Genomic DNA, 25,047 nt, shown 5'->3' with positions numbered 1-25,047 from the left:
ATTTATGTGGAAAAATGCTGTACTAACAATATGAAGGCCAGCTCCTTCTTAAGATACCGGGAAAGAGGAGACAACATCCTTGGCCCTTTCAAAATGAACCTCAGCCTCTGCTATTTGGAGGGAAACCTTAAAGCAGTTGTGATGAGAAATAGCAAAACCTTGTTAGACATCTTAAACTTATTGAAAGTTTTGATTTCTTTGTTAATTTAAAAAATCCATATGGTGGTAGAGGAGACACCATTATCTTGTCAGAGCTTAGGGCCTTTAAAAGTCTTAATAGAGAACATGTGGGGAACAAGTAATTAGACAGTGACATTGAACAAGTAATTAGAAGTGTGATGAGTACTGTGAAGGAGAAGTACAGAGTGCTACGGAGCATATGACAGGGGGGCTTAACCTCACTTCTTTTTTCACGATGAAATCCAAGACATGCTCATATTAAATGGTAGAGGAATAAAGTCTCTGTAAGAGTGACTATTTAGGGTGCCCAGCGTCAGTGAGGGGTTTAGCAGAAGAAACACTTTCTGGCTACCCACAAATTGGGGAAAAAACAAAACATTGTTCTGGAGAGACCAAGAAGGCACTGAAGACCCTTGAGAAAGGACTGCATAGAATAAAGATTTTTCACTCTAATGCCATTGAATAGTTGGGTGATCTCTAAGAAATGAAAATCATTTTATCTCCAAATGGTAAAGAGGCAGAGCCATGTGCCCTGCATTGTATGGATAGCTGGTGTCTGGGTATTTACCATAGGGACCATTATGCATAAGAAATACTTCAGGGATGATTTTATGATATCCGCAGCGAAAAACATACTGCATGGCCCTTAGAAGTCTGGTGTAAAATTATATAGTGTTAGCTACTAAGCTTAGTGTAGGTCAATGACTCTGAGACATGTGGTGGCATTGGTATTACCTGCAGAACAGAACAGAGTTTGTGAGTCAGCAGGTCTAGGGAAGGGCCTGAGAATTTGCATTTCTCAAGCATTGCCAGGAAATGCTATCACCATCGCCCACTTTGACATCCCTTTTTTTTTACCAATAGTCAAATCACCTTAGTGGTGGGGATGTAGGTTGAGCACTGGTCTAAGAATCAGAAGACCTGAGTAGACTTCCAGGGCTACTGCTTAAATGCCTTAGCCACCTTAATCGTACCTTGGAACTTGTCCAAATTTCTTTATTAAAAGATGAATGTTTTTATAGCAAAATTATTATAAGGATTGAATCATAGTATCTGAAAGCACTTTTAAACTGAAAATAATCCATGGAGATTAAAAACTTTTTCTTAGTGATTGTCATGATCATGCATCTCCTTCTCATATGTCCAGTGAACAAATGGCTCAAGATTGGGGAAGGTGTCCCAGAGGGTAGAAGAACAAATCTCTGACCCTCAGCAATTGTGGTTGCAAGAAGAATGCCATGCAGGTTATGGTGTGACTGATTCTACGGTCTTTCTGGAAGTTCCTTTCTTTGAGCATTTGGGAATCTGTTAATTTTGGAGTAATAAGAGCTGCCATTCTTCTCAGATCCAGTTCTGGATGAGTGAAAGTAGACTATTGGTCAACAATGGTAGCGTCTATATTAAGAGTAACAGGGTCCAGAAGGAATACTATAGTTTCTGTATTTAATGTCTAGAAAGAAAACAGAGGAAACAAGCTATTTCACAGTATGAAGGAACTCAGTCCTGCCAGTTGAGGAAGCCCAATTATCATTTTTATTTTTCTGATACATTTACCCATATTTACATTTATTTCAATTATTTCAATTAATTATGATTTTAACATAATTAAACCCTAAACAGAATATCCCCATCAGCTAAAAAAAAGAGACCCTGTATTTTATTGACTGTCAAGTTCCTAAGATGCTTTATCTTTAGTCTGTGCTGAGCCCTGCCAATGCTGTTGGGAGAGAAATAAATTGATGATTCTGAGTCCTGGTGAAAATTTGAACATCAATGTGTCCTTGAAGCATATCTGTGAGATATACTGGGAATACAGCACACTTGAAAATCCTTCCATGGGGCATCTAGAAATCCTTTATTTGTCCATTAAACTATTCATAGAATTTATCACTTTTAAGTGGTGACAGAAAATCATTTAGAAAAGGTCCTCCTGTCCAGAAATGACAAAGGAAACGTGGTTGGATGTCCATCGTCCTGGAGTAGTTGTTCTGAGTCTTGAAGGGTCCTTACAAACTGGCTTGCCAGGTAGCCCTCAAGGTTTAACTTAAAATATGGTTTTCCCCTCAAGCTTTGGGGAACATAGTACTTGTGCTTTAATAATTATGACTAGAAGATTTCCCCATAGGAGCTGCTTTGTCATTCTGTAACATTTCTATGCTTCTAATAGATAAGGGAAGAAAACATATTCAAAAAGTCCAGGACTGAAGGACAAGCACATCATTGAGGGCAGGACTTGGCTCTCAGATGAGAGAATTATCAGCAGCTCAGAGACGCAATTCTCTGTTAATAGCCTGGACTCCAGTGTCAGATAGGGAGTATTGAATTCTTCCTTCTGCCTCTCTAGTTTTCTGACCTTGAGCAAGCAACCTTTCAGAACTTTAGTTTCTTCATATATGAAATTAACCTAAAAATATTTCCTTCCTCACAGATGTCTGGTGAAGTTACCCACAAGGGGATGTCTGCTAAATTCCAAAAATGCATATTTCTTTAGGGAAGGTCTTTATCCATTTGCTTTAAAAATCTTGTATTAAGCAACTACTGTATACTGAATACCATTCATTGTGATTAGCTCCATGCTCAATATGCACTTAACACTTAAAAACACTGGATAAATTAATTGAATGAAACTTTCCCATTTGGCTGTTTTAAGTCATGGTTTGGAGTGAACCAACACTGTTATTCACATCTTACATCCTCCTTAAAATATGTGCAAGCTTGAATATGGACGCCCTGTTATTAAAGGCTGGAATAGCAACATTCTTCAGTGGTCTTACATGCCATGGTACTTCTTGGGAATTTTCTTCATTAAAACTTGACAAAAAGAAATTTTATTTTATGCAGGGCAAAATATATGCTGAGGACCATGACTATGTTACTATCACAGTTTGTGTTCTTGAAGGTTGGATCTAATTTTTGATTTAAGCATTTTACCCCCAATGAAATATGGTATGTTATAATGTAGCAGCTAATAAGATCTGATACAGTGACTTTAAATTGAATTTCATTAAAAAAAGAAGAGCATAAAATGTCTTCCTAATAGATTTAATTAGGGAAAATGGAAGATCCTAGTATTTCTATATGAATACACTAACTTAGATAATTGGGATAATATGAAAAGCATAGCAAGAAAAATAGGAAGTTTGGAGGCCAAGGGAAAAATAACACACTACTTTCCGGTTTCTGGGATTTTTGCTTTTGGACTGAGGAGGCACACCAGATGTCGTGCATAACATCTTGCAGTAATTATTCTCTCTCGTGTGTACAAGTCAGTATTGTCCTCCCACAGCCCTCGTTTGTAGTGACTACTTCCCTGGGAAAGGCATTGTTCTGGATTTCACTGCCTCAAAACAACTGCCACTTGTCCTTCTGATTAGGGCATTGTATGAAAACAGTGTCTTCATTGCCGGGTTCTCACTAATCTCTTTCCTTTCATCCAGAGCCTCCCAGTTTCTCAGAGAGCTCTGCCTTTGCATTTTTAATTGAATGCTCCTAAAAGTTGATATTCATGTATGCCGCTTGCCTGAAATCTCTGTCCGTACCTCACTATGAAGGTCTTATCTGTCTCTTTTATATTTCATTCTGGTTGGGGAGTGAAATTAGACTGGATTCCCTAATTGGAAGCCACATGGGGCATCCGCACAAAGATAACTGTACCGAGAACTCAATAGCTACCCAGTACTCAGAAACAGAAGGTTGCCATTTTGTAAAACCATAGAAATGCTACTGGGCATTTTACAGAATTGTCAATCAGGATAGAATGGACACTAATTGCTTCTCCCACAGCTGTTAACATTCCTCTTCAGTGGCCAAGCAACCCTTAAGACAAGAACAAACTCTCTTAGACATCTGAAACTTTTCTACAAACCTCAGTATAGGTTCCCAAGGTGACATCTGTGGTGAGATGTCCATTGAGGGGCTGATGAATAGCTAACACTCCTGAAAAAGTGAAATATTTTAAGAAGATAGATCTGAGTCTATTGAAAGAACATTGTGATCAGACAAATGAAATTGTTTGCAGATTCAGAGAGAGCTTGTGGTGTTACGGTGTCATACAATATTTCATCGTAGTATCCTCTAAACTGGGTGTGGGCCCCTTAAGGCTGGACAAAACAATCTACTAGGATCCAAACCCAATAGAAGTCATACAACTTCCCTCTCTATTTACTTTTTACCTAAAAATTATGAAAAATAGAAGTAATACTAGCATTTCAAGACAAAGCTTGCGATGGCACCTATTTGGAAATCCCTAAGTAAATATACATTTAAAGGAGCAGCACACAACAACAGTTTTTGCTAGTGGGGCATGTATTATTTGTTACTGGACAACATCTACCTCCAAAGCACAGCAGCTTAAAACAGCCAACATGTATGGTCTCACATTTTTTATCAGTCAGGAATCTGGTAATTTAGCGGGTGCCTCTAGATCAAGGTCTTTCATGAAATTGAATTGAAACTGTTAGCCAGGCCGGTGGCCACATTTGGAGGCTGAGGTGGAGGATTGTTTCAAGCTTACTTACCTCGTTGTTGGTAGGATTCTGTTTCTTGCAGATTGTTGGACTGAAGACCTTATTCCCTCACGGGTGTTGCCATTTCTCCTTTCTCAGCCTTTTTATAGGGTAGCTCAGCTGGCTTCCTTCAGAGCAGGTGAGCGAGAGAGGGAGAGAGAGCATCAAGTCAGATGCCAAAGTCTTTTTATGACTTAATCTGAGAAAAGACAATTTATCACTTTAGCCATATTCTATTTAGCAGAATAGAAGCACGCATATTTAGAATAGAACAGAATAGAACAGACAAGAATAGTGTATAGGAGAATAGAACAGAATAGAGTAGGACAAATTAGAATAGAATAGGACAGGACAGGGACCTCCCTGGTGGTGCAAGGGGTTTAGACGCAGCCTATGAAGTTATCTGCAGCCACTGCAGCATGAGTTCGATCCCCGGCCAGGGAGGAGACCCACATGGCATGGCAGACCTCTTCTGCCTCTTCTGTTCCCCACTCTGTCTCTGGTGAATCCTCTCACCCCCCACACCTCTGGCCTGTACCCCAGTTCTTGTATGCATAAATAAATAAATCTTTTAAAAAAGAATAGAATAGGACAGAGTAAAGCAGAATGGAAGAGAACAGAGTAGAAATGTAGTTGTTAAATCAGCCATGTTTAAGGGAAGACGATGCAGAAGTGTGAGCACAAGAATGCAGTAATCTGCTGTCACCTTCGAGCTGCTTACCAGAGCACGTGACCCAGAAGTCTGAAGGCCACTTTTTTAGACTATATATCACATATGTATATATGTCATAAATCATAGGCATAAAAATATGTCTGCATTTTGTAAAGGTCCAGATTTATAAATATTTTATTTTTTAATTAATTAATATATATTTACATTGTTGTTCATTTTTGTGCAATGTTTGCTTTCTTCCCTCAGGTGTTGTCCCCATAAAATTCCCACCACCAAGACACCCATGCACCGTCACTGTAAACTCTTATGCTCTTTCGTCTTGTTTTGATCCCCTTCCCTCCCGCTCCTCTGATGACTGTCTCTGATTTATGGTCTGCCTACTAGTTTTGTCTTTTATTTTTTTCATGATCCCTTGTATGGTTTCCCTATGTTCCTCCTATAAGTGACACCCTCTGATCTTTTCCTTTTTCCTTTTGACTTATTCAGATTATAAATATTTTAGACTAGTGCAGCCAAAAATGATCACTATTGGTTATTTTTTTGTTTTTCTTAAAACTAAAATAAAATCCTCTCTTTGCTTGAGGACCATACAAGAATAAGGGCATGACCAGATTTTTCCTCAGATCGTTTTTGCTGATATTTTCTCTAGCTGACTGTGACACAGATTTCAGTTAATATTTGAAAAAATCTTGCACAATGAAGGCTGCCCAGGGGTAGAACTAGTGTGCTGGATGCATCATTTGTTCATCAAATTATTTAAGCAGTTACAAAGTTCTCTCACACTGAAAGAAGAGTGGTGGGGACTGAGGTATAAGGTGAGGAAAATGGATCAGTTGAGTCATTTTCAAAGTCAGAATATCGTTTCACATACTGACTCAATAAGTTAGGAAATGCTCTGTTTTATGTCTGATTTTGAGAGAAATAAAAAAATTCATCAAATCACAACCTCTGAGAAATGAAGAAATTTGTCTGATATTGTTTTCTCCAAATTTATTTGACCAAGAAATCGCTCACCTTCTTTTGTTTTAGTAACATCCACTGCTTTTATTCCATGAAAAAAATTAAGGCAATATTAGATTCAATGTCGTAAAATCTGTTTCAATTTTTTAAATTCATGATTCCAGACATGCAGATGCTTCTCTTAGTTCATAGTTTCATGTCTATCTCTCTCCCAAAAATATATAGCAAACTGTAACATTTGCCAACAACATATATTAGTCCGGGTCTTCTTACTAGATATGAAAACTTAAAAATGATATATTTCTCTTCCTCAAAAAGCATATTGATTTCTTCTAGGTTTTGAACCATAGCACAGTGCTTTTCACGTAGAAGTTACTTAGCAAAGATTTGTTAAGTGAATTATTATTGAAAAAATAGGGTCCCTTGAGCTATCTGGGATTATGGACCCAGAAGAACTTGATAAATGTATATAAAATGAATCAATGAATTCTGGGTGAAAAGGAAAAAGGCATTCAGTTATCCTGATGCTGTCATAAATCTGGATGTACATACCCAAGTAATCAGACTAAGTTTATCACCATTATAAATTAAAAAGCTTAAGCTAAACTTGTTCTCCTGAAATTCAGATTCCTATTAGAATCTGCCACTTTAAAAATAACCCTTGAGATTCAAGCTGACATCTCTCCACTAGATGGTTTGATATGACTGCGGCTTTCATCTTTGTATAATAGCATATTATCTGGTTACAACACATAATTCAATTAACATTATCCTTTAAATTTCTCCATCCTTTGTTGAAATGCTGAAATTTATTCCTCTTTTATCCTCGCCTCTCCTTTTTCAATCTTAGAAACTACTGTCATTAATCTATATCTTACGAGGTTATCAATTCACTTTAGTGAGGAATCATCTCGTTCTTATCATCCACAGTGCATCATCTCGGCCATTCTTCTCTATATTGTGTATTGCCATCAATATTCCATCGTTATATATTTTTTAATCTCAGCCAAGAATGTTGTATCATCTTCAATTCTGGTCAGATAAAATAAATGTTCCATTGGATATGTAAATGATCCCGTAAGCCAGATGAATTGGGAGGTTTTGCTTTCAGTGTTGAAAAAAGATCTTTATCCTTAAATCAGTCATTATGGAAACAAATGAAGTGATACATGCTGGCATATTTTTAAATGTTAATTTTTTGTAACCTCCCCATGAAGAAAAAAAAAAAAAAGGTACATTTGACTCAGGATTTGTTATGGAAAATGAAGTCTTTCCATTTATGTACCAAAAAAAAAAAAAAGGAGGATCATGAACACTTAGGGAAGCTTTCATTCTTTGTCTGTCTCTCCAGCTGTCAGGTTATTATAGCATTGGCCTCTGCCTGCCTGGGCTGGGAGCAAATGGATGCCCCCAAAAGCAGCTGGGAAATCAAATTCCAGAATGTTTTTAACTGAAAGAAATCTAAAATGAGACCTGGCCCAACTCTCTGCTTTTATAGTTGGAGATACTGGGGCTTAAAGAGATGAAATGAATTATTAAAGTCCACACAGCTCTTCTGATTTCCTGACTCCTAATTCAGTGCTCTTTCTACTTCCTCATATCATGGTTATCTTCTCTCCATCAAGGTTGGTTGAGTATATTTGTGAGAACTTGGTGAACAAATTAGACTACTTGATAACAGATGTCTACTGGGATTTCCCAGTAAGAATATGCAAGCAAAAGCCTTAAAATAATGGAATTTGTGAACATTTAATTTACAACTAGGTAATCTATGGCAAAGGCAGAAATATGAATGTGAAATGATATTGTGGGGTCCCATAGCCTTGTAATAACAATTTGCATCAAGACACAATAAAGTCTACAGAAAGGAAAGCTAAAGTGAGAGAATGTTCAAAAGTTTTGGGTGTTTGATGCTCTTGTCCAGAGGTCAAACGAATACTCACTTCAATTGCATTATAGAAAGATATGTTTAAAGAAGCAAAACAAGTAATTTGGAGGTAGATAATCTGAGGGATACTTTTGTTATCTTTGTATATTAAACATCTGAGAGAAACATCAGAAAATAAATGGGATGGAAAGCAAAATTCCATTTTTCCCCAGCAGTTGGAAGAGTTACAATTAAAAAAAAAAATCAATGGAAATCATTCAGTTGTTTCTGTCATGGAGAGGCAGAGTGTATCTAAAAATTCAGATCATCAAAAATGTAATACTTCTGTCATCATTATCCATTATCATTATGTATCCCTGAAAATGACATCCTTGGTTAGGGTTTTATTCCAAAGATTTAGTTCTGTTTCCACACCTTGTGTCCCTTGATACCTACATGCTTCCAAATGCGGGTGCCTTAGTGTATATTGTGAGGTGTTGGTGTCCGGCCTTGCAGCTTTATAAGAGAAGGTCAGGTTCATTGGTATTTCAGTAATGGGAGTTCCTTAAAGCCATTCCAATATCGCAATGACTAGCAAAAACTTAGCTGTGCATAGATGTGACTGCGAATGGAACCATGGGAATTATCCCCTTCTATCCAGACTGTGTCCCCTAACAAGCTTCTTATCAGTGGAGGAAAATAGAGACTCCCTGATAGCCAAGGGGCTTTTCGCCCCAGCCAGTCAGCAGGGGAAGGGAGTTAGAACTGTGTCTGACTCCTAGTGTGGTGACCTCTTCTGCTATTTCATTCTTGGGTGCATGGGCTTTTGGAGGACTTCCTGGCACACATCCTTCTGGTCATTGGAAGAACGAAGACCTTAGAGGCCTTCCCAGTTTTTCAAGTAGCTGATTGGCAAAATTTCTTAAAAGCAGAGTTTTTATCATCCTCACTAGATGAAAGATTTTCAGTGGATTCCTGCGCGTTTGATTGTCAAGTTGCAGGATGATCCTCGATATGGACATTTACATTTATTTGCAACCACTGCCATCCCCACCGGTCTACAGATTCTCTTTAACAATGTTCACTGTCCTCTAATTTTCTGCTACTGTGTCTTTCCTAACTGTGTTTCTATATGTGGGATACCCCTCTGTTCTTTTCCTGCCTGGCTAATTATTTCTATTCCAGCTGGAGATATAGATGTGAAACTTGTATGCTCTTCACCAATTTCGCAGTTTCTCACAGTCCCTGAAAGAAATTGCACGCAGCACTGGGTACATACAAAATCACCTTAAAATCCACCAATGGTTGCGTTAAAACATCATATTCTAGCCCTAAGAGGAGACTGTACAAATATTCCAAAGAGATGGTTTGTAGTTAGCAGGCAGTACAGTGCAAGCCAGCTCTTGTTTTTAAATGTTATGCCCAGAAGAGATCTTTGAAATTTTATAAACAGATGGATTCTTTTTGCTTGATTCACTAATGTTTTACAATTAACTAATTAACAGGTTTATTGCCAAAATTAGCAATAAAAAGTGTTCAGGAGCTTCGACCAAAGCAGTCTTTTGCAATTACATAGATACCAAAACAATCTGCATGATAGTTTGAGGCTAAACGTTGCTCAAATCAGAATTTCACCTGCTGTTTTCAAATAAAAGTTGACAAATACGAAAATGAACCCTGCAGATTTCCACACTCTTTCATATACACGAGTCTCTGCCTTAATTAATAATAATTACAGGTAACACAAACTATAGTTAGAAGGCCTAAATGTACCCAGATTGCTTTCAAGTGTGCAAAATTGCTTAGCGAGCACAGATCTGAAGGACTGTGAGGGACCATTTTGATGTAAAGTCCATCTGCTCTTTCTGAACATGCAGGACCTTAAATGCCCTAGTTAACCCTTTGTCCTACTGCCCCCACCCTGAGCCCGGTCAGCCTGCAGCCCTGTGAGTCCTCATGGCTTTACCCCCCCCCCCCCGATCCTATACCTCTCCCCCCCTCCAACACACCCCAAACTTATGCTATAGTCAAATCTTTGTAGTTCCTTGAACACCCCACATTTTGTATCTTGCTTTGACCTGTACTCTCTTTCTCTTGGAGTAACTTCCAGGCTTTTCCATGGTTTAGTGGAGCATCATTTCTTTTGGGATATAGTCCTTAATGAACACCCTACTCCTGTCTCCAGAGACGGAGCTAGATTTTATTTTATTTTTTAAAGATTTATTTATTTATGCATACAAGAGCTGGAGTACAGGCCAGAGGTGTGGGGAGTGAGAGGATTCACCAGAGACAGAGTGGGGAGCAGAACAGGCAGAGTGACTGAAATACACTGCTGAGGGGAGCAGTGGGTGAGACAGGAGGGGTCTGCTGTGCCAGGTGGGTTAGCTCCCTCTACCGGGGATCAAATTCATGGCACAGTGGCTGGTGATAGCTTGATAGTGCTGAGACTTTAACACCTGTGCTACCAGGGAAGCCCCATGCTTCCCATTTAAAAATAAGACCTACTTGATGGCGCAAAGGGTTAAGTCTCAACACTATGAAGCTATCAGCAACCACTGCAGCACAAGTTCAATCCCAACCAGGGAGCTGACACACATGGCACAGCAGACCTCTCCTGTCTTGACCACTGCTCCCCTCAGCACTGTATTTCAGTCAGTCTGCCTGTTCTGCTTCCCACTCCGTCTCTGGTAAATCCTCCCCCACCCCACCACCTCTGGCCTACACCCCAGCTCTTGTACACATAAATAAATAAAATAAATCTTTAAATGGGAAACACAACCTTTCAGCCCATGGAGCTCTGCCAATTGACTATTTCTCTATTTGGAAATAGAGATTCAGTTTAAATATTAGCTACTCCTTGGTAGCACTGTAACCCAAGACCACATAACCATCATTCAGCTAACATTTCAATAAAGCACCTTCTATGAGTCAGAGAACCAGGACATACTAAGTGGAATCTCCTTACTTGTTTGCCTCATGCACTGAACTAGACAAAAACAGTGAACACATTGTCCTCAAATTTCTCTCTAACAAATCACAGTGACTAGCCAATTATCACATTTTAGATAAAAATACTCTTCAGCATTTCTTAGTTGTTGATTCATTATCAATCTAAACTCAATATTCCATTTTAACTACTAGCCATTTTACATATCATTTATGAACATGTAAATGACTATAGGTAGAACTTCCACAGACAAATTTTTTTCAGAACTCTGCTTTTAAAAACTCTGTATTAATTCTAGAAGCTGGCGATATCGTCTTCCTACCATCTTTCTAATCTATTCGTTTAGAATTCTATTCTTTCACTTTCATACTTTCCTGTAGTTAATTTTTGCATTAACATTGTCTTTGACATTGTATTAGATATAATGCTTTAATTTTTTAGCATAATGTATGGAAAATTAGGTATACAACTTCTCTACTGATAATGCTAATACTGATAATGGCAGCTTTAATGTTCAAACTCCTTGCGTATTTTATTAAAATTTATACCATTATTTCATCTTCATTTCTTCAGGGAGCTGAGCAGACACTATTCAAGCAACTTTAAAAGAAATACAAGCCTATTTAATGATCATCTTTTTTTTTTTTCAGTTAAATATAATCTGTTGCTGTGCCTTTCATGGAGGAAAAATGCTGCATAGAAGAGATGTTACCCATAAGGAGTGAGGTTCATTCTACACACCATACTCATGCAGTTAATATGTAGTTTTTATGCAAGCATCTCAGCCAGATGAACCCACACCAAAGATCCATAGCAGAAGCAATGGATTGCTTGTACTATATTTTTCGTTTTTCCTTCCCAGAAGACCACATCTAAATAGATATGGGTACTCAGAGAGAACCACTCTGAAATGATCTTAACTTAATCAAATTAGTGGATTAAAGTTTTTCTGGATTGATTGCTTTATTGCATTAATTGACTCGGTCTTCTCTGAAATAGATGTGCAGGAGGGGTAACGTCTATCCTGAATTCTCTCTAAATTACCCTCTGAATTTCCTTTATAGTTTGATATGTACACTTAAAATATATTGCTCAGATATATCTATATCTATATCCACACACACATGCACACACACACACACATATATAGTTTCATTTTGCTGCTTTCTGATCTACATGTAAATAAAATGTGGTTATGCAAACTTTTTCTCATTTCACTTTTTTTCTCTTTTTGTGCCTGGATATAATGTATTCAAACATTTTTGTTATTCTAACACCTTTAACAGTAATCACACCACTTTACCATCTTCCCAGATATTTCAGGACCTTAAATACATTGATCTTGATCATTTTTTTCAATTTAACTTTTGCTATTTTCTATTTTAATTCTTTTCCCAATTTCCCCATCAATTAAATATTCTTATATTTTGAATAGTTGATATTAATTTTGATATAACCACATGGATCTCACTTTCTCCTCATCAATTTATCTTCAAGATTGTTCCTGTGATTTTTCCTGCTGTCTAAAGTACTCCAGGTCCTCTAGGGAGGGTCTTTGGAGGTTGAATTCCTCATCTATTATTCATCTCAGCATGTCTTTGCCCTCTTTCTTGAACAATAGTTTGCCCTTTTTTTTCTTGTAACACTGAAGGTATTATTTCAATTCTAACTGATTTTCATTGCTGCTGTTGATAAGTCATAATTTGGCCTAATTTCCATTGCTTCATTGATAATTCATCTTTTAGATGTTTGTTGGTCTATGGTGTTTGCCAGTATTATTATGATGATTGAGGTTGTCTATTTTTATCTTATTTAATCCCTTTTGAATTCATTCTGGTTCCTGATTCTGAGAATTGGTGTCTTTAAACAATTTTGGAAAATTCTCAACAATTCTTCAGTTGAATATTACCTTTTCTCCATTTTCTGTTATCTCCGTGGCAGAGATATTACTTTGAAGATTCTAGGCACAGAATAAGAATAACTAATCTAGATTTTTTTCAATTAGACTGGAACTATATGGTCAAGTTCTGAACAAAATGGAAGGTGGTTGGAAGGAATGTCTGTCCTATCCAGATTTGGCAGATACATTAATGGTAAAACTGGTTATCAATTTTGTGTAGCCCAAGGAATGACCATCTCATGTTAAACAGTTTATGGATTTATGAACAATAGATTTTTCTGGATAGCTTTTTAGATATATGGGGGAGGAAAAATTAGATGATCAGCAACAAGATAATGTGGAATAGAGGCATTTGTGTGAACATTTTGGAGTGGGTACTAAGTGTAATAAGTTTTATAAAGTATAGTAATACTCATCAAAATGCATCCTCCATGGAAGAAGTACTCACCAACTAAGTATTCAAAATGATTTGGCTGGTTAATGTTGATCATCTTCTGTTATTGTCCAATTAGTGCTCACATGGTAGACACATGAATGACATGGTCATGGTGACATACATGGAGGCTATGAATGACTTCAACAATCTGGACTCACTCTCATCATGGCTGATGTTATTCAACTACCAAAGATTTGATTGATCAATCATAGATGCCAGCTATGATTTTACGATACTTCATCTGTGTTCTATTCCACTTGGCACACATGTTGGATTGCACAGTTGAAGTCAACATGAAGATTACTGCCTAAAGTACCTTTCAGGACCTCCCTGGTGGTGCAAGGGTTAAGATGTAACCTATGAAGCTGTCTGCAGCCTCTGCAGCAAGAGTTCCATTTCTAGCCAGCCAAGGAGCAACCCTCAGGTGCAGCAGATCTCTCCTGACTTGCCCACTGCTCCCCTCAGTAGTGTACTTTGGTCAATCTGCCTGTTCTGTTCCCCACTCTGTCTTTGGTGAATCCTCTCCCCACCCCACATCACCTCTGGCCTGTACCCCAGCTCTTCTATGCACAAATAAATAAATATTTGAAAAAATAAATAACAAAATAGTATCTTTCAATGCATTACCAAAAATATGGAATGCTTCATGAATTTGTGTGTTATCCTTGTGCAGGGGCCATGGTAATCTCTACTGTTCCAATTTTAGTATATGTACTGCCAAAGTAAGCACTAAAATTATGTCTTAAATAATTTATAGTAATATATAGAAGTTCTATTCTTCTTTAGGCTAATTTCCTGTGAAACAGAATCTGAGATGAAAGTTTATATGTATGTAGTTGCTTAAGAAGACAGTCTATGGAACACATTTGCAGAATATAGAAATGGAGCATGGAGAACCCAAAAGCAAATGTATTTTCATGTTGTCATGGTCAGCTGGAATTCAGTCTCCACCAGAACCTTCAGAGGGCTTTAGGAAAACATATCAGGACCATTTTCCTAAGGAATGAGAAGAGGAAGCATTTATCCATTGGCTCCTGCCTTTTATTTGTCAAGTACCTTGTGGGCACAACTTTCTCTTGAGCATAGGAGTCTCATGAGTATCCCTGTTGTGGAGTGAGAGAAGCTTGCAAGTTCAAAGCAAAAAGACCAGTCTGGTTTGTCCAACTGCTCTTGCAGCAGCTCATAATGCCCTGCAGGAAAATGACTCCTCTTGCAGAGGTAAGAAGGGACTGCTAAGTGATACACAAGATAGTGTCATAAAATCAAGGGGAAAATAGAAGATCTAAAGGATCTCATAGGATCCCAGTTAATTCATGCATTCAATAATCTATGACATGTTGATAAAGTCCCCCATCCTATGAAATTTAAAAAAAAAATCAGCAGCAACTCTTTTTTCAAGAGCATTCTTTCTAAGCTTGGAGAAGGATCTGTAGGAAGAACTGAAGGAAGAGAAAAAAACAAAGAAATAAGCAAGGGGATTAAAGGTTGTGATCAGGTGTAGCTTTGAAATGAACAAATATAGTATAAAACAAATCAACAAGACAATAATGCTTAGGAAAAAAAGACTAGGTAAAAATATATGAAAATGTTATCAGTGGTGGTCTCTAACTAGAAGAACTTATTCTGGGACATTTCTGTACTTTCCAAATCTCCTAAAAAGGGTGTAGGTTTCTCTCAATAAGAAGAAAACCATTCAAAAATGATTATTAAAATATTATGAGCATTTTTATTAAAATAAGTATCATCATTATTCAATTTTTCATGAAAATTTTTTCATTATGATTTTTATTGGTAAAATTATTAAAAATTATTAAAAGCAAATGAAGTCATTTCTCCTTCCTGAGGTGGCCCCTGGACATGACTGTACATCCCATTGTGTACTTGGTCTTCCTTTGGCATGGTTTGGGCATTGGATTCCCTCTCTACTTGTTTTTCACAGCTTTTCAGAATTCCCCAGAGGAGAAACAGATGTATGGGGCTGTGTGGGTGGGTGTGGATGAATGAACAGAAAATCCCCGAAAACAAGGACATTTCTGAAGTTGCTGTGCCCTTAACAAGAACATGGTGAGACTGTGCTCCTGAAATATAGCTTACCCCGTTCCCTCCTTGTTAACAAGGCCAGCGAGCCATGAAGTTGATTCTTTTTTGGATTTTGGTGTCTGAGTGTTTAAATTAATGGTTTGAGAGTAAAGTCTATTACTGTATGAAGCACAGCCAGCAATTGCTTAAATTCAGGAGAAGCCATGGATACTTAGTTCAGTTTTCAAGGTGCCCACTTAGTGCGGTGATTGGCAATGCAACATGGCCTCTTGTGTTCCCCATTACCAGGTGTTGCCACAAAGTCCAATAAGGGGCTGTGGCGCTGACCATCTGCCTGACACTCAGGTTCTCCAAATGGCCCCCAGTGGGGTGGCTGTGTGCAGGGCTCAAACTTCCAAGTTGCATTTAAGTAGCAGCCTGAGTGTTTTTGGCTGACCTCTAAAGAATGGCACAGGAGACCAATGCAGACATCCAGCGCCCAGCAGAGGAACCTTCCGGGACAATTCGTGCTCCTGTCCTGGATGCCACCGTAACCAATTCAGCAATTGTGTCTTTCCCCAGGATAAAATGAATACTGTGTCAGGGAAGGTACAATCATGGAGTGATGATCTGAGAATCAGTGAGAAGGAAGACGTTGACCTTGGAGAGGTTTAAGAATGCCTCACGAATAGCTATCCCGAACATAATTAAAGGCATTTTAACATCATAAGCCTTGAAGAATGCGAACCATCAGCACTGCACACTGGGGAGTAAAAGATATTGCTTTTATAGCTGCCGAGCTTATGGTCAGAAGTGATATGAAATATTAGAAATGTGACAGTTTTATAATAATTTTATTCTTGCTCATTGTGATAATTTTCATTTGCAGCTTTTTACCTTTGAATATCTTGAATTGCATTAAGTCTTTCTCCCTCCATCCTTGTCCTGTAATATTAGAAGCTGCGTTTTTAATCTCAGGAATTATAGTAAATGCTACAGGCACAAGCAAACAGATAATAGTGTTTATGATGCCTGTTATTTGAAGAATTAAAAGTTCCAAGTGAATTTATCTCCCAGTTAATAAAAGTAATAGAGCGCTGAGTGAAATATTGCCTCTTCTTTCTTTTATTATGTCACTATTTCTTCTTACTTCCTGCTCGATTAGTTGCCTTTTGTTTTGGGTGTAGGAGGGAAAGAAGAACACTTCATGTCAAATAATTTACCTTACTCATTTTTTTTTTCCTTGTCTATATTTTGCTTTCAAATAACATATGTAGTCTGAGATAGAATTAATGCTGGAGATAATTTGTTTTCAATATCTCCATTTATTTAATTGCATTATTACTTTTAACTGCATTATTTATATTAAAGTAACATGGTTTACCACACAAATATGATTCAGAGATACAAGTTCACACTCTTCCGATGTATGTTACCACACCACCTCCATCACCAAAGTACCCAATTCTCAACCATAAACGATTCCATTTCTTGACAAGGAAACAAAATCACAAGTCTCAGTAGCAGCAGAAATAACACTATGTCTGTCTCCTGACATCACAAAAACGACAGCTAACATTCCCTAAACATTTTCTAGGGAACAGGAAAAACTCTAAGTCCTTCAAATGTAGTAACTGTTGTGTGTGTGTTTCAATAAAACTTTGTTTATAAAAAAAGCAGGCAGTGGGCCATTCCAATATGAGGTTTGAGCTGTAGGAATGTTGTCTGTCAACCTCTAACTCTCTCCAACCTCAGAGTAACTCTATGAGGTAGACTCTGCTTTTATTGTCAATCTCATTTTATAGGAAAGTAAAGAGGCACAGCATGGCTAGATAACTTACCCAAAGTCATGTCTTTAATGATTGCCTACATTTGACTAAATAAATCTGTATGACCTTAACCCATACACTCAGTTGTGTGAATGTCTGATAATCTTCTCCATGTTCTTTTCTTTCCCTTCAACTCCTGGGGTGGAGAGAAAAGGCCTGAATTAGCATATAGAATTACACACGCAAATTTATGTGCAATAAACTTCTTTTGATGATGATTTGTTAACAATTTCTGTGACTGGGCCTCCCCGGTGGCGCAGCGGTTGAGCACTGGGTTGCGAAACTGCCTGCAGCCTCTGCAGCACCAGTTCGATCCCCGGCTGCTCCCTAGCCACCAGAGGAGGGTCCCACATGGCGCGCAGACCTCTCCTGCTGCCCGCTGCTCCCCTCAGCAGTGTATTTCGTCCGTCTGCCTGCTCTGCTCCCCGCTCTGACTCTGGTGAATTCTCTCACCCTCCCGCGCTTCTGACTGTACCCAGTGCTTACATAAATAAATAAATAAATAAATAAACAAACAAACAAATAAATAAATAAATCTTTAAAAAAAAAAAAAAAAAAAAAAAAAAAACAATTTCTGTGACTGACAATGTTATTTAACACCATGTCTGGTGTCTTGGGGTGGGGCGTGGATATATTTCTTGCCTTTGAAAAGGTTAAGATTTAGTTGTAGAGTCAAAGAAATATAAATAGGGCCTCCCTGGTGGCACAGCGGTTGAGCCCTGGGTTGTGAAGCTGCCCGCGGCCTTTGTGGCGCCGGTTCAATCCCTGGCTGCTCCCCGGCCACTGGAGGAGGGTCCTACATGGCGCACAGACCTCTCCTGCCGCCCGCTGCTCCCCTTAGCAGTGTGTTTCAGGCCTTCTGCCTGCTCTGCTCCCCGCTCTGGCTCAGGTGAGGACTTGTTAAGTGTTTTCTGTTGGAGTTGAGGGTCAAAAATCTTTAACTTATGAACCAGTGAGTATCCAAAGGCTACTTGTTTATATGTTTAAAAGTCCAGGGATAGTAGACAAGCAATTTCTAGCAACGTATTTTGTATAACGTTTGTTAAAGAACTATAATTATTTGGCAATTATCATTTTTAACAATTTCTTTTGCATTGTTTCTCAGATATGCTTGCATTTTCAGTTTTTTTCTTTTTTATAAAAAATAAATTGATAATAGGATGCTGCTTCAGACAGGCAATTAATTAATGAAAGACTTGATTGCCATATCTCGGGGGACCATTCCCAACCATCTGTTGATGATTGGCAGATTGTCTCACTTTGGCTCAAGTGAAAAACCTTTGTATCTGCACAAGCTTATAAACTGATGGGAGGGGATTTCTGGATTATACATTACAAGTGACACAAAGATTACAAACACATTCAAAACAGCATTGTGGAGGAACATTGGAGGGATAGAGAATTCAGTTAAGAAGACAAAGCATCATAAAATTTTAAAGATTCTGTCTGATTATTTGATGAAACCATGCAAGGCTTAGATTTTTTTCTAATAAATATAATCATTCAGGATCTGTTGTAGCTGAGCCAGGAAACAAATGGTATAGATGTGCTAGGGCATCACAGGGGAAGAGTTGCCAGCATAGTGTGTGGCAAAGTTGAATGTGTGAGAGGAACCCTAAAAGATGAGTGAGACTTAAAAGATGGGTAGGGGTGAGGGGATAGAATGACCATTCCAGTTCAATATGAAAACCAATTATCAAGTGTATCATACTTGGAAAAAACTTCAACTTCTTTCCACTGCCTCCACCTATCCCTTTTGTACTTGCTTCCAAAAAAGCAATTATTGCCATGGTTGCTAAGATCAAGCACTCCCTGAGCTTTTACTGCTGTTGTGGGTTTGCTCTCAGTCCTTAGATGTGCAGATGGTGACTTTCCCTCTCCCTGTGATTTGTCTGCATCTAATAAGCAGTTCTAGGCACCTTCTATCCTAGAGAACCACGGAGTTTTCAGCAACTCTCACCATGTATTTGGGTAGGTAATTTGGCCTGGAGTCCACGCTCTGTGTTCCTTTTCATCCATTTTCTTGTTTTCTCTTTTTGTACCCATCTGTTTCCATCCCTTTGACCCATCTTCCCTGTGGGGTACTGCCCTCCCACGGTTAGGATTGCCCTGCCTGATGGGGAGCCCACAGTTGTTAAATTGTTGCAAACTGTCTTATTTACGTCTGTGGGCCATGGGAGGAGTGTTGAGAGAGTCATTGAAAGAAGCAGAAGCAGGATAAGAAGCAGGACAGAGAAGGGTCAAAAGAAGCCAGAGAGAAGCCCAGAGTGAAGACTTGCCAGGGGCTAGGAGGCCCACCCCCCTGCCACGTACCTGGTTGCTGCAATGATGGTAAAGCTCAATAAAAGCCGGAGAAATCCACCGAGGGCTCCAGGACTCTCCTTTACTCGTCTGCCGGATCATAGATAAACCTGCACTGTGCCCATCATGCCCCTGCACTCCCCAAACAGATTTCATGGCATATAATTGTCTCAGATTTTACATCTGAAGGAAGATGGAGGTAATCGAAGGCTCTGCTTAGATTCCCAGACACAAGCAAACTTTTCTGCCATGACATACAGCAAAAGGGTAGGGGGACCTGGTGTTGCTACTAATTTACTTGCTCTCTTATGCAAAATATATGCTTTTGAATTTTGCATATATCTCTCCAGGGAATCATATGGGGAGATAAGGATAATTGTCAGGGGAAGATTGGAGATTTTGTAAATCCTTGGCTGTCAAACCTTTGCCCTTAATCCCTAACATTAATGTAAGGATTTATCTTGAGAGAGGGCACTCAAGTTTATCTTTGTAATGCCAGTAGCTGTAAAACTATCAGGTGACTTGATTATAGCAGTTTGAGATGGTCTTAAAATAAGCATCATTTTCCTTACATTATGTCTCTGATATACTTGACAGTTCATTTGTTAAGTGATCAAGATGAGATGCTTTATTAGCTCAGCTTCTGTCAAGTCACTGGGGTAGTGTGTGTGGTTTGTTCATCCTTACAAAACGCAGACTGGTCAGGATGGCAATATTCCATTGATTTATCCGATGTCTATCTAACCTTCATATTACTTGGTTTAAAAGAAATTCCCTAAGTGGGAATCCTTACTTAAATCTTAAAGTTAGGAAGGCAGATATCAAACAGCATCTAGACCAATGTTTCTCAAACTATGGTCTGTGGTCTGATTTACCCGCATCAGAACCACTTGGTGGCAAGTATTAAAAGTGCAGATTCATTTACTTTCATCCAGAGCTACTGAATATACATTTTGGGATAAAATATGAAATTATATATTTAACATCCTCTATATGTGGTTATTATGTCCATCCATGTTTGAGAACAAAAGATTCTCAGTATGTGTGAGTGGAACCAAAACACCTAAAAGTATAGAATTAAGCAAGATGAGATCATGAACAACTAGATAACCTACAGACCTGGATATACTCTTGGCCATGGCTGTGGTGAGGGATCTGTCTATTCTTGGTGGACAATTGTTTTAATAATTTTCTGCATCGCTTCCCTAGCAGTTATTATCATACCTGCAATCAACACAACCATTTGAAAGTGATGAGATATATTGGTGTCTGTCTTAGTAAAGCCCTTAATTCCTTAAATTCAGTTGATCATAATTCAAAGTGGAATGTATACCAATGTATGCATTGCAAATAATTGGCAGATAATATTTAAGCAAATTAGAAGCGCTTTGAGGATTTTTGATAAGTCCCAGAAAGACTCTGGTGAATCAGTCTGAATTCTTGACCAAGGTCTCATTTCCCAATGAGTGGTCAGTTTATTTGACAGGCAAATGCCAGATATGTTTTAGTTTTTCGTTGTGTTTTCTGTCTCCATTATCACAATCGATTTGAAGCCATAGCTAAAAGCTAAGCCAACACTTTATGTAGTTTGGCCAAGATAATAAGATGTCTGCTTTCTGTAATGTTGATTCTTGAGCATATTGAAAATTGATTCACAGGGCCTTCTATCATCCAGTTTTATTTTTATTCATACTAAACTGCAGTGCTTTGGAAGGTAACAAGTAAATGACCAGCAATTTTCAGAAACCATGCCTTATTAAATGATATAATATATATCAAGCGCTCCTGATGCATAGTAGAATTGAATTAGATAGTGGTCACAACTATTTCTTTTTAATTATTTTATCCTACCATATTTCCCTTTCAATGCATTCAGACAACTCAACAAGAAGTGAAGGGATAAATAAGGACATTTAAAAAGAATTTCAGCACTAAACTGCCCACATGAAAATTACAGAAAGTGAAGGACAGTTCCTGAAAAGATTGATGCCTAACAGCATGGCCAGCCTGCTTCTTCTCTTGCAGACCCCAGCTTCCAGATCCCACAGAAGCTGAAAATGTCACTTTCTTATTGTCTGGCTCTGCTGCTGCTAGGGAGTGTATTCCAATCCTAGCCAATGGATCCTGAGACCAAACCCAATGAGGATGCTTTTTCGTGCACCTGTTGGCCATCTGCTTGTCTTCTTTGGAAAAGTGTCTATTTAGCTCTTCAGCCCACTTTTTTTTTTATTGGATTCTTTGTGTTATTTTTGTTGAGTTATATGAGTCCTTTGTATTGAGTAGATCTTGGATATTAGCCTTTTGTTAAATTTACGGTGTGCAAATATTTTCTCCCACTCAGCAAGATGTCTTTTTGTCTTAAAGATGGTGTTTTAGTCTCACTTTGCAGATGTGGCCAAGACTAGGAAGCTCAAAGGGTTTAAGCAAGTTCCCCAAGGTCATACATTGAATAATTGATGAGGTTTGTATTTAAACTAAAGTCCATGGTCCCCCGCACCCCATGCTTTACTCTTTAAGATCTACCAGGACCACCACCCCCTCCCTCTCCACTGCCTCACCTTGATGTTGTATTCCGTGTTATGTTTACTTCCACTTTACATTTTCCTTGTGTATTTTAAGGACTTGCTTTTCATTTTTTGAACTGGTTGCCTCCTGTTCCAGTTTTCTGCTTCTCCTGAGTCTTACTCTCTACTTTGTATTTTTATGGTATGAACCCCCAAATGGTACAAATCTCTTGGTCTCCTTGATTACTTCCACATGCCAGTAATCAAGAAATTGCCTCCCTACTCTGACCTTTCTCTCATTGTTTTTTGTGATGCTAGCCTGGAAATTCACAACCACCGATGCCTTGCTCTCCGTTTCCTGTTAAGTTCTTCAAAGAAAGGGTGCTAGAGGAGATCTTGAGCAAGGCTGGAGGAAAGATGGAACCTAACTTACAGTTTGTTTCCTGTTTGCTTTATTGCATTTTTAGTTCTTGTCAGTATCCCACAGAGATCGATGTGTTTTGAGTTTTTTCCAACATTTGCAGGAACAACCGGCTAGTTTCCTCAGGTACCAGCTCCAGCCAGGCATCATCCCTCCCTCAAGGTCTGCATTTCAGCCTCACTGGGTCTTTGTTCTGTTTTAAAGAAGCCCACTTTTCCCTGCAGTTTTCCCAGCCCAAGAGGTGGGTGACTACTTGGTGTAATTGCTACCTCCATAAAACTTTACTGTTGTTAAGTTATACTAAATTGGTTGTGGTTTAACTTTTTTCCTTTTTGATTATAAATTTGCTTAATTTTTTTTTTCTTGGTAGATCTGTAATTCCTTTTTCAAAGAAATCAAGATGAAACAGTCCTAAAGATTACCCAGACAGCACTGAGGGACAGTGCCAAGGGCAGGGACGAGTCATTGTCAGTGGGTTCTCACCCACAAGAACATTCTCACCGCAGAGAGTGAATGCAGTGTCCAGAAGTCCCAAACAAAGGCTGCTCATGGAAGATGAGGTGACGCTGGAGCAGTCCACAGCAGCAGTCTGAGGCTGGGCTGGATGTTGGACCAGTGGGGAACTTAATGGCACCAGGAGGTTGACTGTTTGTTGACTGTTTGATGCTACTCTCTTGAGAGGCTGACTGCTGACTGTCCTTCTCTTCCGAGTTGGAATCAGAATCTTTCAAAGTTGGTCTGATGAATGCTGCTTTTCTCTTTAGAGGCTGTGTGTGGACGGTTCTTACTCTGCCTTATATTCTCTTCAGGGTGTCCCAGCCCACAAGCCTGATTGGACCCTTATCAATCCTAAGTGTTGGATTAGACTGTTTAGCACCAATCAGCTTGTTTTCTATTTTCTATCTGAATAAATTAACTCAAGATTGAGTGACAGCTAGAGAGCTTGAAACTGATTGGTCCACGTAGGATCCTAGAGTCAGATATAAAACTGGGAAAAGTCCTGGCCTTTGGCCGGACAGGTACGTACTCTGGTCAGGGCAGGCTTGTGGATATGTGGGCTCCAGGGAGCCTGGCTCAAGCTGGCCTCACTGGGGCTGGCGTAGTGGGAACATTCTTGTTGATTGACTGAGGCTGGCGTGCCTCAGCCCCAACAAAGCCACTTTGCCCTGTGGCCTCTGGGTGCTGCAGGCATCTGGTTACAAAGAGACTGCATAGATAATCCTTGATTGAGGCCCAGACCCTGTTTCAAATTCTGTTTACTCCATGTAGAGGTTGGCATAGCGTTGGGGCACTGGGGAAGTGATAAATATGTGGAGATGAGCAGTTTTACCATGTACATTCCTTATGACCCAGCAGCTGACAGGCCTTTTGTTGCCTGAGTTGCTCTAGTGCCTGTGCTCCGGGAGACTCAGAAGCACTTCAAGCTTGAATATGCCTTTGCTTTCAGGTACCTCGAAGGAAGGAAGGAGCAGGTGAGTGATAGTGTCCCCTCAACAGAGAGGAAAAACAAGATAGAACAAGGAAGTTGGCCAAATTTCACATTAGACTACAGCAAAGATAAGAAACAAGCTGAATCTTGAACCACTTTTTCCTAAACCCCCCAGACAAGGGAGGGCAAAGTTGAATTTTAATAGCAAGTCTGTTCCTCCTCTTTGACCTTTCTCATTGGCAAGTGCCATCCTCCATTTTCCTGACCTGTATAGAATCACTTCACAGAAGGAATATAGAAGTAAGATCAAAGGCTTGTGTAATTTCATTTCTCAGGGGGAGAGCAAATCTCTTCTTGCAACCTACTTCCCAGGAATTCCCCCAAACACTGCGTCTCTGTGCTCCACAGTGAGTTGGAAGCAGGGGAGAGGACTTGACATTTCTTTCTGCAGTCACTAATGATACTAGGGGTGGCTTAGGAAGCCAAGATAAATAACCACTTGGAGGCACAGAGACGAGAGAGAGAGGAGAGAGCTCTGGGACTCCTGCCAGGCGGGTAGGAGCAGTACATAGAAACCTTTGCAAGTTGTGGACTTTCAGAGCTCTGGATTTCTTTGGTTTAAGATATTTGTTTGGATATTGGTAACCAAAAGACTGAATATGAACCGTTCACCAGTCGATGTCCCCCAGTTGGTGTCCAGCATTATAGATAACTTCGGTGGATAATTGACTGATTGCATCTCCAAACCTCATTTTGTTTTGTTGTTATTTTTATTTAATTTTTTGACAGTAGTAGACCTTGCCACACACAGGAGGGGTTGCTTGGTAGGATAAGTTGATTGACTGATAGTTAATATTTTGAGTGACTGTTTCTTGTTGAAGTGATGGGATTCTTCAAGGACATGCTATACATGTTTAAAATGGGATGTCTGTGCCTGCCACAGCATAATCGACTGTGAAATAAGGCTGTTGGAAAGGACAATTACTCCTGGGGCCTCAAATGCAAGTCAAGTCTCCCGTGGCAGTAAGAGGGAGGGTCCTTTTTGGCTCCAGACAGGAGTGAAAATGACTGTCACT

This window comes from Talpa europaea (assembly GCF_964194135.1).
Source record: "Talpa europaea genome assembly, chromosome: 5".
Taxonomy (NCBI): domain Eukaryota; kingdom Metazoa; phylum Chordata; class Mammalia; order Eulipotyphla; family Talpidae; genus Talpa; species Talpa europaea.
This window is presented reverse-complemented; position numbering follows the sequence as displayed.